This window comes from Dermacentor andersoni, chromosome 8, assembly GCF_023375885.2.
Source record: "Dermacentor andersoni chromosome 8, qqDerAnde1_hic_scaffold, whole genome shotgun sequence".
NCBI lineage: Eukaryota > Metazoa > Arthropoda > Arachnida > Ixodida > Ixodidae > Dermacentor > Dermacentor andersoni.
The window spans coordinates 92,674,776-92,688,622 of NC_092821.1; positions in this window are offsets into that span (position 1 = coordinate 92,674,776).

Genomic DNA, 13,847 nt, shown 5'->3' on the forward strand with positions numbered 1-13,847 from the left:
AAGTTGTTCCATAAAATAATTCTTAACACGATCCTTCAATACATGATCTATAGATGATGATTTAATGGTATGTGGAATATAATTCCACGGTTTGACTCCTGGAATTGTGGTGGTGAACGTTCCATAGTTTGTGCTCACTTTAGGCAAAAGACGGTTATCAAGTTCAGAGAAACTAGTAATGTTAGTGTTTACAAAAGTTTCAACGACAACGCCATCTAAATGAGCTATATTACGAAATAATTTACATACCGCAATCCGGCTTTTTCATGGCGCGACGGCGCATGCGTCCTGCCCTAGCGGATTAATCGCAAAACGTTTTGGAAGGGTCGCACGCGTCGCCGCGGGCCGCAAGGTCCGTCGAAAAATTGAAAAGATAACCGCTAGGACGCGCACCGCTGCAAACGCTCGTGCAATGTACCGCGTTGAAACTCCATTGGCAGCTCGACGTCGTTACGGTGCCGAAAACGTGCGTATCGTAAGTCTGCAACTTCACTTTAAAACAGAAAGTGGCCAGAGCTTCGTCTGAGTGCTTCGGACTGCACCGTGAGCGAGGTAGTTGCCGCCTTGCATTGATGGCTAGAAAACTTAACGAAAACCCCTTGCGTTACACTTGGGCGACACTTAAAAACAACACGCTGCTGATGAAGTCTTTTTTTGCAGCGTCGGTCCTCACTTTTGTGGTGGTGGAAGCGCACCCCTGAATTCATGTATTAAGGCGCGGTGACACTGGGTCGATGCGAAACCGACAAGGCGCCCACATCAATGGTTGATCGCGGCTATTCAGTAGAATGCTTCATGGAAAGCATTTTATCGCACCAGAGCGACAACGACGCAACCGACGAGCGCCAGTTGTCGCACTGCGACGGGCTTTCTTGTCGACCTCACCAACGAAATCAGTATGCCGACCATCGTTCTATCGAACCCTGCGCGATCGGCCATCAAATTGACAACGCGACAGCGACAGCGCCTTCGCTTGTATATATAATTAATCGCACTCAAAGTAAGTAAGAACATGCCTACGAAGTTGAAATGCACAAGCTTCAACTCGCTCAAGCCGTGCACATGAAGTTTGAGCCAATGTTGATCCTGTTCAGCGAAGGTTAAGCCTCGCACCGCCGTGTTCGCGCAACCGCTACCAGCTGACTTGAACTGAAACGTAAGCAGTTAGGACGATAAGGAAACTGCTTTTATAGTTCAGTTCTGTCCTTAGCGATATGAAATCAACTATACTTCGCACGGCGCGCACACATTAAGCGGCAAGCGGCGACACAGCGCTGCGCCAACATCTGGGTCGCTATAACGTAATGCTATTCCAAACTTTTCTATTCCAATTCTGCAATCAGTCCTCTGTCATTGGTCAAAAACTTTTTTGAGCCACCCCCCACTTCACCTGTCTGTCACGTGACGTCACGACAACCGCAATAGCTCCCCATCTGATATGACGTGAACACGCTGATCATGCATGACTAGAAAGAACAAAAGAAAGATAGTTGTTTATGATTCGACGCCTTTTCGCCATTAGCGCTCGGCTATTGGTCAAAGGTTTTCGGGCGACACCCACTTCACCTGCCTATCACGCGACATCACAAAACCGCGAGAACCCATCACGCCAAAGTGACGTGTACGCGTTAAAGATACATTAATATGCCGAACAAAACTGAATTTTCTTCTGAATAGGTGCAGGCTTCCCCGTCCCGAAAGGAATAAAAGATGGCTGCCGCCGATGGCTCAGGCACTGACTACTCGCACCAGCCGGGGAGCATGGGTTTATTTGCATATGATAAAGCTTTTCGCGTGTTCATGTAACGTTTTCAAGCACTTTCGGCATGTTTACACCCTCGTTCTGCCAACTCTTCTTTGCTGAGGATCTGTTTTAGCGGCATTCTTAACCTTCCGCTGCATGCCGTCGCGATTTTCGACCAGCCACCGCAAGATAAATAAGGGAAATCGGACCAATCACAGATGCCGGCACCACCCTCTTCATCCGGTTATCGATTTTCAGTGCACTGTCTCTCCCCCATTGAATCCCTCTTCACTTGAGCCTGCTCCTCGATTCTTGTCCGCCAATTAGATAAGGCAAGCCGCTCAGTGTAGGCAATGCTATTCGTTTTTGAAGCAAACAAAAGTGACTTCCTATAAACTAGGAGTGCGTTTGATTGGTCTGTTTAGACAACCCTTCGGTCGATCGCCAGATGCTTGCGTCTGCGGTTACGCAGCTTGCCGTCATGAGTTTGGAATAAAAACATATTGGAACAGTTCTACGTAATAGTGCCCCTGTACGTCACTGTACCATATACGGTAGGCTGCCGGTCGCATTCGGTGGGTCTGTACGTGTTATGCTGACACATTTCTAAATTCCAGAGATGTACTGCGTCAAACAGGAAACAAGAGACGGTGCATTCGGTATACAGTAGCATAAACAACCGTCTCGTTCAGTTATACTAGCGGCATTCGCGTTTTCGCGAAAGAACAACAGAGCACTTTATGCAAGCACAGTTCTCTCTAAATGCGGTTGGACTTATTGTTGGAAAGTGCATGTTGCCAGAACGTTCTTGGGACGTTTTTCGGTTTAGTCGCCATCTCCCAAGGAACTCCAAAAATGTCCCATTGCAGCATTTGTGGGACATTTCCAGGAGTTAAGGGGTCTGTTGCATGAAACCTCTGTTCCCGCAAATTCCCGCATTTGCTGGACAACAACCCGGTTAGCCCTAGCGCACGGACGTCATCGCCAGCGCTGCCAACCCTAGGAATTTTTCCTAGATCTAGGAAATTTCGGGAATTGTTTAGAGAAATGAGGAAGTCCAAATCTAGGGAAATTTCCCACTAAAAGATTCACTTTTGTGGCCTCGCACTGCTGCGACACCACAACGACCGACACGAGGAACTGCTGCCGTGAAGCCATGTTTTGATTTCAGCAACCGCAGATTGCCTTTGCATTACCGTGCGAAGCATAAGTTGTTATCTTACTGCAGCGCAGCGAACAGATCGCGCCAAGCAAACGACAAGACATGCGAATGCCCTGGAATGCTTACCGAAGCACTGCGAATGCGCTATTGCTGATGTGCTGTAGGTTTCTGGGAACTTTGAAGGAAATTTTGATTTGTAGCAGGTGAAACAACCGTGTACTGCAACACTGAACAAAACAGCAACAAAAATATATATATATGCCTGTAGCTGAGCACGAGAAGGCGATCTTAGCGCTGAGCAGACGCACGCATATCCTAAAATTTACCGGGAACCGCCCATAGGCAGAGCAACATGCTCTCTGTGGTGGCGTGTTTTGGAGCATGAGGAAAAATAAATGGCCTCGTGAGTGCGTGCTTCACTGCGAATGATGTATAAGCGCGTTAAGCGTGGTAGTGCTATGTGCAGTAAATGGCGGAGAAGAAAAATGGTATTCCACATCTTTTACGTTTGCGTCGTGAAGGGACACATCTTCTACATTGTTACATTCCGCAATGAAGGTTCCGTGTAAAAGGTTCCGTGTAAATCTTGTTTTGCATGTAGAGAAAAAGATAAGCTTGTTTACGTGTTCTTCCGTGACCACGAAGGGGGGGGGGGGCGGCTTCAAGCGAGGCTGTGGTCTAAGCCCACCAACTAGCATTTTTGCATGTATTTCATATTGAGTCCAGATACCTTTTTTTATTAAATATTTCAAATCGAGCTTAGAATTAAATTTAAACATAGATGTGCAGTCAAATTTACATAACAAAATAACTTATCTCTACAGAAACCATCTTGAAAAAAGGAACAACCACATCTTGCACAAATCTAGGCAAATCTAGGGAATCTATTTGTCAGAGCTAGGGGAAAACTGGCTTCGGAGGCTGGGAGTACTGGTGATCGGTCTTGAGGTGAACCTTGGCCCGTAAGCGCCGTGACTGTCGCACACGGCGTTGTATATTGGTGATAATAAACGCGCGTTTGTTGGCAGTCTGATTCCGGAGTCTTCTCTGCGCCGAACCGGAGAGTCGACTGAACCTCCCGTAGCGCCTTTGTGCGTTGGCAGTGGAGGAACGTCGTACCCTTTCCTGGCCGTCACTCGTAGGGCGAGCCTTGCGCAAACACAGGTTCACAAGCTTTCTTTCTCTCTTTTCCCGGCTAGCCTGCCAGCCTTTCTCATCTCTTTTATAGGCATATCTCTCTATTTTCCCCGCTTTGCGTTTCATATGTGTAAATGTTTCTGTCTGGCCATTTATGTGACCTTTACACGCGCCTATGATGCGTTTACAGGGTAACCATTATTAAGTTTTATGGAATCTTTCGAGATAGACTGTGGCAGATAGCTTAATTCTTGTCCTTGAGCTGCATTATTCGAAGAGGCAGACATTATTAGCACAAGAGATACAAACACGTGTTCATATAATTAGTGAAAAAACACTTATTAACGTCCTAATTAATCATTTTGTGGTACATATCCCAGTTTATGAATTGTAGCCACTGAACTTGCAAGACGTATCCACTTGAAACGAATTCCCAGGATGACACCTCTTTAGAGATATTATTTCCCAAAGTGTGAAACGAAGTGCGTGGGCATTCCAATTACTTCTGTGCTTCAGTGCATAAAAGAGCGAAAAGAAAAATAAGTTGAACAACAGTGAATTTATAAGACAAGGTTGATGACGCATATCTCCAAACTGGCATAATTGTGCAAATTCATTCCTAGCGGATATGCCTTCCAAATACACTGGCAACAATGCGTAAATTGTAATTCGGAAAATACGTAAATTACTAAAATTTTAAGTACGGATGTTTGTTAATTAGTAGAATTATATAATTTCGCCAATCTTTAAGTCTGCACCTTTGTGTCGGTTGGCACATTTAGTCCACATCTTTTTCGTTATTACAGGGGAACTATGAATCACTAAGGGAAATATTCGAAAAGAAGGCTCGTTGGCCTATGGTCGAGAGTGGGCAGTACAGGGGCAGTACAGTACAGGGCAGTACAGTGGGCAGCGTTAAGTAGCGCTAGTGCCATAAGACAACGGCTGTGGAGTACGCACGGGGCACTGGTGCATCAATTCAGTTCCCTATACCGCCATATTCACGTCTATCACAGCCAGTAAATGAACAAAATGCCAGCCCTCAAATTGTCTGTCTGACGAAAAATCTGTGCTGAACAGCCGTGTCGGTGGATACGTTCACGGCTGTTCTGTTAAACATGCCTGTCAACAGATAAAGACCTTGAAAAGGAAAGGCTTTGACAAAGCGTTCGATGATACGTGGAACATGCAGTCCGTGAACAGGAAACAGGTGTTCTGTGTCCTGCAGAAGTCCTTGCACGGCCAGAGCATTCATTTTTACGTCGGCGCTTAACTCTTCTATCACGCATCTGGTTTCTATTCCCTGCATGTGCTGCTTTTGTTCTTCTAGAAATTAGCTACAAAGCTATATGGTACGTTTACCATAGGTATAAGCTCTGTTTGGCAGATGGCGTTGCCAGAGATTTGTTTCGTGCGTGTATTTTTGTGTCACTGCTGGCGTCTTCACCGCGAAAACTATCGGGACGATGAACTATGCAATTGCTAGTGCAGATGTTCGTGCACAATGCATGAAGGGCTGCAAAAGGGTGCACTGAAAGTACCAGACCAGTTTGTTCTCCTTACTATATCTATGCAATGCTAACAAATGTTTGCAGGAAAGTAACGCAGAAGTAATCGATTACCTTTGATTAATTTCTGAAATAATTTCGTGGGCCTGTAATTGGTAACTCTAATCAATTACATTTTTAATGAAACAATTGCAATATTAATCGGTAACTTTCTCTGTAACATGTACAAGTCTTGTGCCAATGTGCCACTGCAAATGAGTAAAAGTGCAGAGGATACAAAAGACCCACGACGAGAAGAAATGAAAAAAAAAATAAACAGCAGAGGATATGCAATGAAAGGCACAGATAAGCCGTTGAAAGAAAGAACAATATTTAACAATGTGTCGCTTTTCCCTGTCAGCTATGTCAGCCAGATGGACGTGGCCTTCACGTGCAGGACGTCATTGCTAATGGGCTTACTAGTGCCTGTGGTACGTTTATGATTATGCTAATCACCAGCTGTGGTACTACAGATACTGCATGATTGACGAGACGAGATTTTAGAGTTGGTCCACCCGCATAAGCCGCGAATACCAATGAAATGAGTACATGAATACATGAGGATTTAAATTTTACCCGAAACGGCGTATAAAACTCTCCGCAAATGTGGCACGCAGAGCAAACGATTAGGGCGTCGAGCCTCAAAGTTACGAAGTAGGCGCGGGTATCGTCAACCGAAGCCGGAGTCGAACAAAAGCAGGTAGTAATGTTGTGAAATAGGCAGTTGTTCATCAGACTAGCTATTGTAAGCTCAAATATTGGTCATTATTTTCCCCCAGTTTACGGAACTTTAAACGAAATCGATATTCCTAAACTTAAGCTTCAGTTGTTCTCCTGAGCTGTGTGTTGATTGGCAGAAACTGAACTGTGTCTTTGCTTTGTCACGTTCTGAGTAAAAAAAGCTGGGAATCTGCCCCAGAAGGAGAGAGAGAGAAAGAGAAAAGAAAGGCAGGGAGGTTAGCCAAGGTTTCGCCTGGCTGGCCACCCCACACGTGGAGAATGAAAAAAGGGGAAAGCGCGATAACGAGAAAGGAGCAGGACAGCCATTGTGCGCTCGTTGCCGATGAATGTTCACTCTGAAACCACATCAAATCCGTTTGTCTTCAAATTGAGAATTGGCGCTTCGGTGGTCTTGTGTATACTCAGTGGTGCACCAACTATTTCTCGAGCTAGGGGGGGGGGGGGGGGCGCTAGCCGTAACAGATCTCACCTCTCTCTCTCTCTCTCTCTCTCTCTCTCTCTCTCTCTCTCTCTCTCTCTCTCTAAATAAATAAATTTACAAAAAGTCACAGTTCGCCCGAAAGGGGAGGCATCAATTGCGGTAGTAAATCGGTATACAGCCATAATAAGTAAGGATAGTCGTTTTATCGGCCGTCTAAACTTCTAAAAATACGCTTACTAACTAAATTAACAAGCCTGGTGTCAGCGCGCACAGGCAAACATGCACACATCACCCCCGACGACCGCGGATACTCGCTGCCAGAACGCTGGCGGGAGGACGGGCAGAAACAGCAGCGAGCGAAGTGATCTTCATAATGCCTATCACTTCAATGCAAACTGAGCGGCGAAAACACAGCACACGCAAAGGTACGAGCCGTCGGCCCACCTAAACTGTGCCCCCAAAGCAGATAGTTTCGAAGATAAAGCCCATGCGACAGCGAGTGGCTGCCGAAGTACAACGCTCCCCGCCTATCTCCTATCTCAATGCTGCGCTCCCTCTCCGCTTTCCTCCCTTGCGCACGTGATATTGAGTCGTGATCGTCGACTCACTCTCGCACGCTTTCGCTCGCACATACAGCATAAGGCGCGAGGCGACGGTGTTGTCGCGATGCGACTTTATACGGAACATCACAACGACGGTGACGGCGAAAATGCGGCTGATAGTCCATATAACTGCCATTCCAAAAAAAAGTGAAAGAGCCTGGAAATGCTTCTATCCGTGATATATATATATATATATATATATATATATATATATATATATATATATATATATATAAATAAATATATATATATATATTGAACAGACATAGACCTATTTATCAATCCCACAAGGTGAACCAAGGGGGCCCAAAAGCTTTTCTAATGTGCATTTATTTCTTGCAACTACAAGAAGAGTTAACTACATAGAAGATTCTCATCTTTATGGACTTCCGCACTGCCATTAGCAGGTTACAAAGCAGTGAGATTGATTGTCCACTTGTGAGCAGCATTATTTATTTATTTATTTATTTATTTATTTATTTATTTATTTATTTATTTATTGTGTATTTATTATTGTGTATTTATTTATTTATTGTGGCTCTGTGAGCAAAATTTCATCACGTGGGGCATCTCTCGTTGCTCAATGGATACCTTCCCATGTAGGAATCGCCAGAAATAAGAGGCTGATCGGCTCGCTTTAACTTACGCTCATAAAAACTGTGACCGCCCAGAAATTTTGCACATGCTGAATACGCTCGTCTGCTGATTCGTGGCCACCTACTCAAGCAGCATCCAGACCAGCGCGTCGCAAATGGAACGTTCCCGCCCCGTGTTCGCGGTCGAGGCTTGCCTCGACGCGCTAGAGCACAACTACTCAAGCTGAAGGTGGGCTGCGTGAACGTGCACGAACGTTTGTACTGACAAGGACGCGTGGCGAGTCCATCGTGTACGTCTTGTGGCCGCTGCGAGCCACTTCAGCATCTCATATTTGAGTGCCCCACTTTCAGTGCGCAGCACATGTCGCTAGTGAGAGACTCTCATCTCCTTGGCCTGCGGTGTACGACACTCGACGAATATTTGCACCCCAGTGGTTGCGCGTCTAAACGTGATCAGGCTCATCGTGCTCTACTCACTTTTCTACAGTTCGCTAACTTAGGTTCACGTTTGTAGCGTCGAAACTATTTTATTCAACATTCTGTACTAGCGTGACCTTCAGTGACCGGTCCTACTGTGTGTGACCTGTACTGTGTTCTAATTTATTTCACATCCGGTCACTCAGCATTAACTCTAGCCCTTATTTTCCTTGGTGTTCTTCAACTTCTGATAGGTGAGTAATGCACAACAAAACAAAATAAATTCACCCACAGCTATACGGGAAGTTTGTACATAGGTTTGTGTAATCTACTTACAGCACATAATGTGTACTAATCACTACCGCTCAAGCCAAACTGCATGCACACGAAATATGTCATAGCATAAGTGCAAATTGTTTAAAGTGATTGTGAACCTTTTTAAGTATGATGAAACAGTATTGGTGGACGGAAATCTTTGCAACAAACTTCTGAGCCATGTACGGGAAACAGCTCTCAACCATGCTAAGCGAAACAGCTCTTGGCCGACTTTATCAGGCAAGATCGAACCAAAATTTTCATGTACGTAACCCCCAGAAATTTAAACACGTCATTTTTTTACGTTGTTTAGTAACTGTTATAGCTGATTTGAGCATGGAATTCTCACCACAAAGCCCAGAGTAGGTTTTCTGACACGCTGGAGAGAAGTTTCCGTCGTGGATATCTCAGCAAAGCAATTACCAATTATTTATTTGCATTCCTGATTTGTGAATCAAGCAACATTTTATTATTTTCTCTACGAATGTACGCTCCATTGCCATAATTCAAAGTAATCACGTTGGTCTACTTCTTCGCGTGGAAATGATGCTTGAGCCTTCTGCGCTTGAAGAAGGTCCTTGTAATTGTCGAAGACCACGCGAAAGTAAAGCGCAGCGTTCGCGCACTCTTCTCGCTCACTAAAACCGGGCTTGCACAGCTGAAACGCTTTTTAAGAAGGCAGTGAAACAGCTTTTAGTAAATGTATGATGACATGCAAAGCATTCTCTGACACGGCCAAAGGTGAACTATTTTATACATAAAAACTCAGTGCCCTTCCACTCTGTGAAAGAGAGAAACAACTTTATTTATCCCATCTTAAAGGGAAAGGGGCTGCGAGGAAAAGGCGAGGCAGGTTAGCCTACTCGCGGTAGGCCTCCTCTACCAACTCAACCCACCTCAGGATAGCTTCCTGAAGTTCAGTGTTGTAGCTGCGCATGGCAGCCTCCCACAGCTCCCTACTACTTAAAACTCTACAGAGGTTAGGGGAAGGGGAGTGGTTCATGTACTGCCACATAGTGTGGTTAAGGTCTGCTCTGCTAGCAGGACAGAACTTGCAGGCTGAGGTAGGGTATACCTGGGTGAATTTTGTGAGAAGGATGGCCAGCGAAACTGTGTATGTGGGTCCCTTAATGGCGAACTGCACCTCCGCCGCAGGTCGGCCGGGAATCGCACTATCTTTGGGATCGGCCCACGTATGAAAAATTGTTGGTCTACGCGCGGACGAGATCCGCTAGATCCTAGCCTTAGACAGCTTCGCTGTAAATGTATTGTACGGGCGTCATACGGTGCACTTTTCATCGCAGTTGAGCCCGATCCAGATATTGGATTGGAGCCAACTTTATTTGTGCCTGCAGTTGGGCGCCCGCGCGTCCCGACGAGGGCCTACGTCATCTACAAAGTCGCTGTTACTCGGCGCGGGTCTCCGCTCGCCGTTGCAGATGAATTTACCGGTGGCGATTGGCTTCTTTGCTCAGTCCGAGTAAGGGAGCAAATCGCGGTAGATAATGTCGACCCAGATCGGGCTCAACCATGAACGAAAGGGGCTTTGTGACAGCGATATTAAATTTGGCCCTCGGATTGTTATTCTGCAGAGCTGGTCTGCTTGTGACTCGCGTAATATGAAATATGAAATATTTCGTCTTTAGTTCAGAACAAACTGAATAAAGTGTATGACGCCGGCTGATACCTTCAGAGTGCTAGAAGCTCAAAAAAATTATAATCGATAACTTGAGCCACAGGCCAAAAGACATTATAATAAAAAAATACTGCCGTGGTTGAACGCGGTTAAACAAAGTTTGTCGAGCGATGGCCCGGTTTTGCTTGCTTTGAGAAAGAACGCAGGCGCTGCTCGGCACGGCATCAGCAGCGAGCGAATTTACCTTCATGCTGCGTCTCGCTTCACGTAAGAAAGCACAGTGCATATACGAAGCTACTAGCACTCTGTACACATCGCAGATCGCTTTCAAGGTATGGCCGCCGACGCTGCGCACGCAGCAGCCGCCGGTAGTGGCAGGCGAAGTTTGACCTTGGCTGAACTTGAAGGTCAGTTTTACGAAACCAGGCGTTTTCTGGGTTTGCACCTGGAGTAGCAGAGCTATCGCTCTAAAACACGCTGCGATAATATCGATAGCCGGACAGGGTGCGAGCGCGTCGTGCAAATTCGACAGGAAGTCTATGATGTACTGTCAGGCCGGACTGAAATGGGAAAAAGGATCAATGATTAGGCGTATCAGATAAAATGCGCGGCGTGTGGTTTGGAAGAACGCAGACTGATATACATTCTGGATAGCTAAATTTAAACGTCCCATATGAAATCGTCAGTGTAATATATTCAGATGAGTAGATAAGCATTCCTGCGCGGTATTTCAGTATGTAAAGCCCAGACCGCAAGGAAATAGTATCCGGCGAATTTTCGGCATCTGCCGACGTCCTCAAAAACAGTGCGACGCTCGCTCGACCCTAAAGCATGGTAGCTAGCATAGTCAGTCCGCCCATGCCGAATCACAGAGCCGACGCCTGAAGTGGCTGGCAAAGCACGAAAGCTGGGCGACGTTGGCTGATTCCGAAAAACCGTCGTAAACCTGTTCTTTGGCGTTGGGCATTACAATGAAAGCACTGATGTTAAAAATCAAAAGGAAATTTCCAACAGATACAACGTAAGAATCTTCGTGATCTACGTCTGAAGGCCACTACGGTTCCGAAATAAAGCACACGGGAGAAAAACAACACGGACCGCTTATTCCGTAGTCGTAGATAAATGAGCCCTGGGGCAATAATATTGTCCCAAAGGTGTTTAAATAAATCTTTCTCCAAAGCCCATGTTTAATTCCAGCCTCACCATACACGCACAAGTAATTCATGACTTCGAACTATGCATTCATGCACCACGAGTAACACAAATAAAAATCGCAGTTTTCCCCGAAAAGCGAAGCACCGACTGCGATAGCGAATTGGTCGATAGCTATAAGTAAAAATAGTAGCTTTGTTGGCCATACTAACTTGTAAACATTCGCCTACTAGCTAAATTAACAAGCATGGTGTCACGCGCGTACAGGTAAACATGAACACATCTCGCCCCAAGATAGCGGGAACTCACTGTCAAACGCTGGAGTCAGGAATCGCGGAAGCAGCAGCGAGCGAATTGACCTTCGTGTATTTCGCGCTTCACCGTGAACGAAACACCGAAAGCACAGCACATACGAAGCTACCGGCACTACGCGCACCCTGCAAATATCGCAGATCGCTTTGAAGATGAGGCCCGCGCCGGCGCGCACTTTGGCCACGTCACAAGTCTCTTTTAATGTGCGGCAGCAGCAGCAGCCGCTGGAGCAGAATGCCCCGCTCCTTTTCCTCACCCTCGTGCCTCGCGCGCGACAGGGGGGAGGGCGCTTCCGGTCCGCCTTCCTCACTAGCACAAGCGAGATTGAGCCGCGTTCCCCGACTCACCCTCGCACGCTTTCACTCGCACATACAGCATACGGCGCGCGGCGACGATGTTATCGCCCTTGGACTTTATACGGAACTTCACGGCGACGGCGACGCCGATGGCAGAAATGCGCCTGGATTGTCCATATAATTGCGATCGCAATAAAAGCCGTTTGCAAGCTTTTCTTAGAAATTTGGGCCCACGTACCTCGCGCGATGATGAACAGCAACAAAAAGCCTCACCACAACGCCTGAAGAAGCTCGACACAAAGAACCACCGCACAAAGCGCACTAATAACGAACGCGTAACTTCAGCGCCCGCCACAGCACCGCGCAACCAGCGCAACTTGCACTCGAGTCTCGCCAAGCAACAGGCGCATGGTTGCTTACTATTATGTCAAAATGAGCGCTTTTTCAACTAGAATTTTCACAAGAGCTCTGCAATACCTTCGCCGAAAGCGGCCACCGTTCAACACGCTGGCATGTGACGCTGGCAACAATGAAATAATGCGGAGAAGGAAGCTTCGCTCCTCTGATTCGTTGCGTCTCTTCGTCTTCACAATCTCTCTCTCTCTCTCTCTCTCTCTCATTTGGTATCATTTTGGAAATAAAAAGGTTGCTCTTGGTGGTGTTTTAAAGGAAACATTTAGTCCTGCAGCGGCATTCTGGGTCTCTTCTTGCTTCTTAACTTTTTTAGGTTTTTATTTTGATCCAGGCAAGACATTACGATAATGCTCCGCAAATTGTGTATTGGGATACAGACATTCGGGCCAATCGAGAAGATCATGAGGTGAGTGAGTGAATAAACTTTTATTGGGTCCAGCGAAACGCGATAAAACGCGCACCCGCCTAATCCCACGACGGGACTGACAGATCTAGCCTGCCGGCCCGATCGCGGGCGCGCTGGACGGCCAGGATTTGGTTCTCAAAGACGGGACTTCGCAGGAGCGCGTCCCACTCTTCCTTGGTGAACTTCGGGCCCAGCGACCCGCACTCCCAGAGCATATGAGGCAAAGTAGCAACCTCACCACAGGCCGCGCAAGAACAATTCGGATAAATCTCAAGATATATGCTGTTAAGGGACGCCAGATTTCGGTAGGAGTTCGTTTGCAAGAGTCTGAGCGTGGCTGACTGCGGCCTGCTTAACTTGGAGTGAGGCGGCGGGAAAACCCTTCTCTCTAAGTAAAATAATTTAGTAAGTTCATTGTGCGTGATAGGAGCGTCTCTGTGTCCGGGGAGAGAGTCGCCCGATCCGAGGGCAGCGCGGTCGGTAAAGCCACGCGCAGCCTCGTGGGCAGACTCGTTGAGGTTCAGAGGAACCTCCTCAATCGACCCTACGTGGGCAGGGAACCAAAGGATGGAGTGTATGGAGGTGTCGCCGTGTTTGGCGTCTTTCAGAATTGGAATTACCTGCCGGGCTACCCGGCCTTTCTGGAATCACGGCCGTGGTGGCCGCATTTCTATAGGGGCAAAATGCAATAACGCTCGCGTACTTGGTTTAGGTGTGCAAGAACCTCAGGTGGTCAAATAATCCAGAGTCCGCCACTAAGGCGTACCTCGTAATGTAATCATGGTTTTGGCGCGGGTATCAACTATTATGAATGGTGTCCACTATTTGATAGGATACCCAAATTATCCTAGATTTTTTTTTCTCCACTGCCGGGCGGAAGCCTATCCCAGCGATCTCCAATTACCCCTGTCTTGCGCTAGCCGATTCGAACTTGCACCTGCAAATTTCC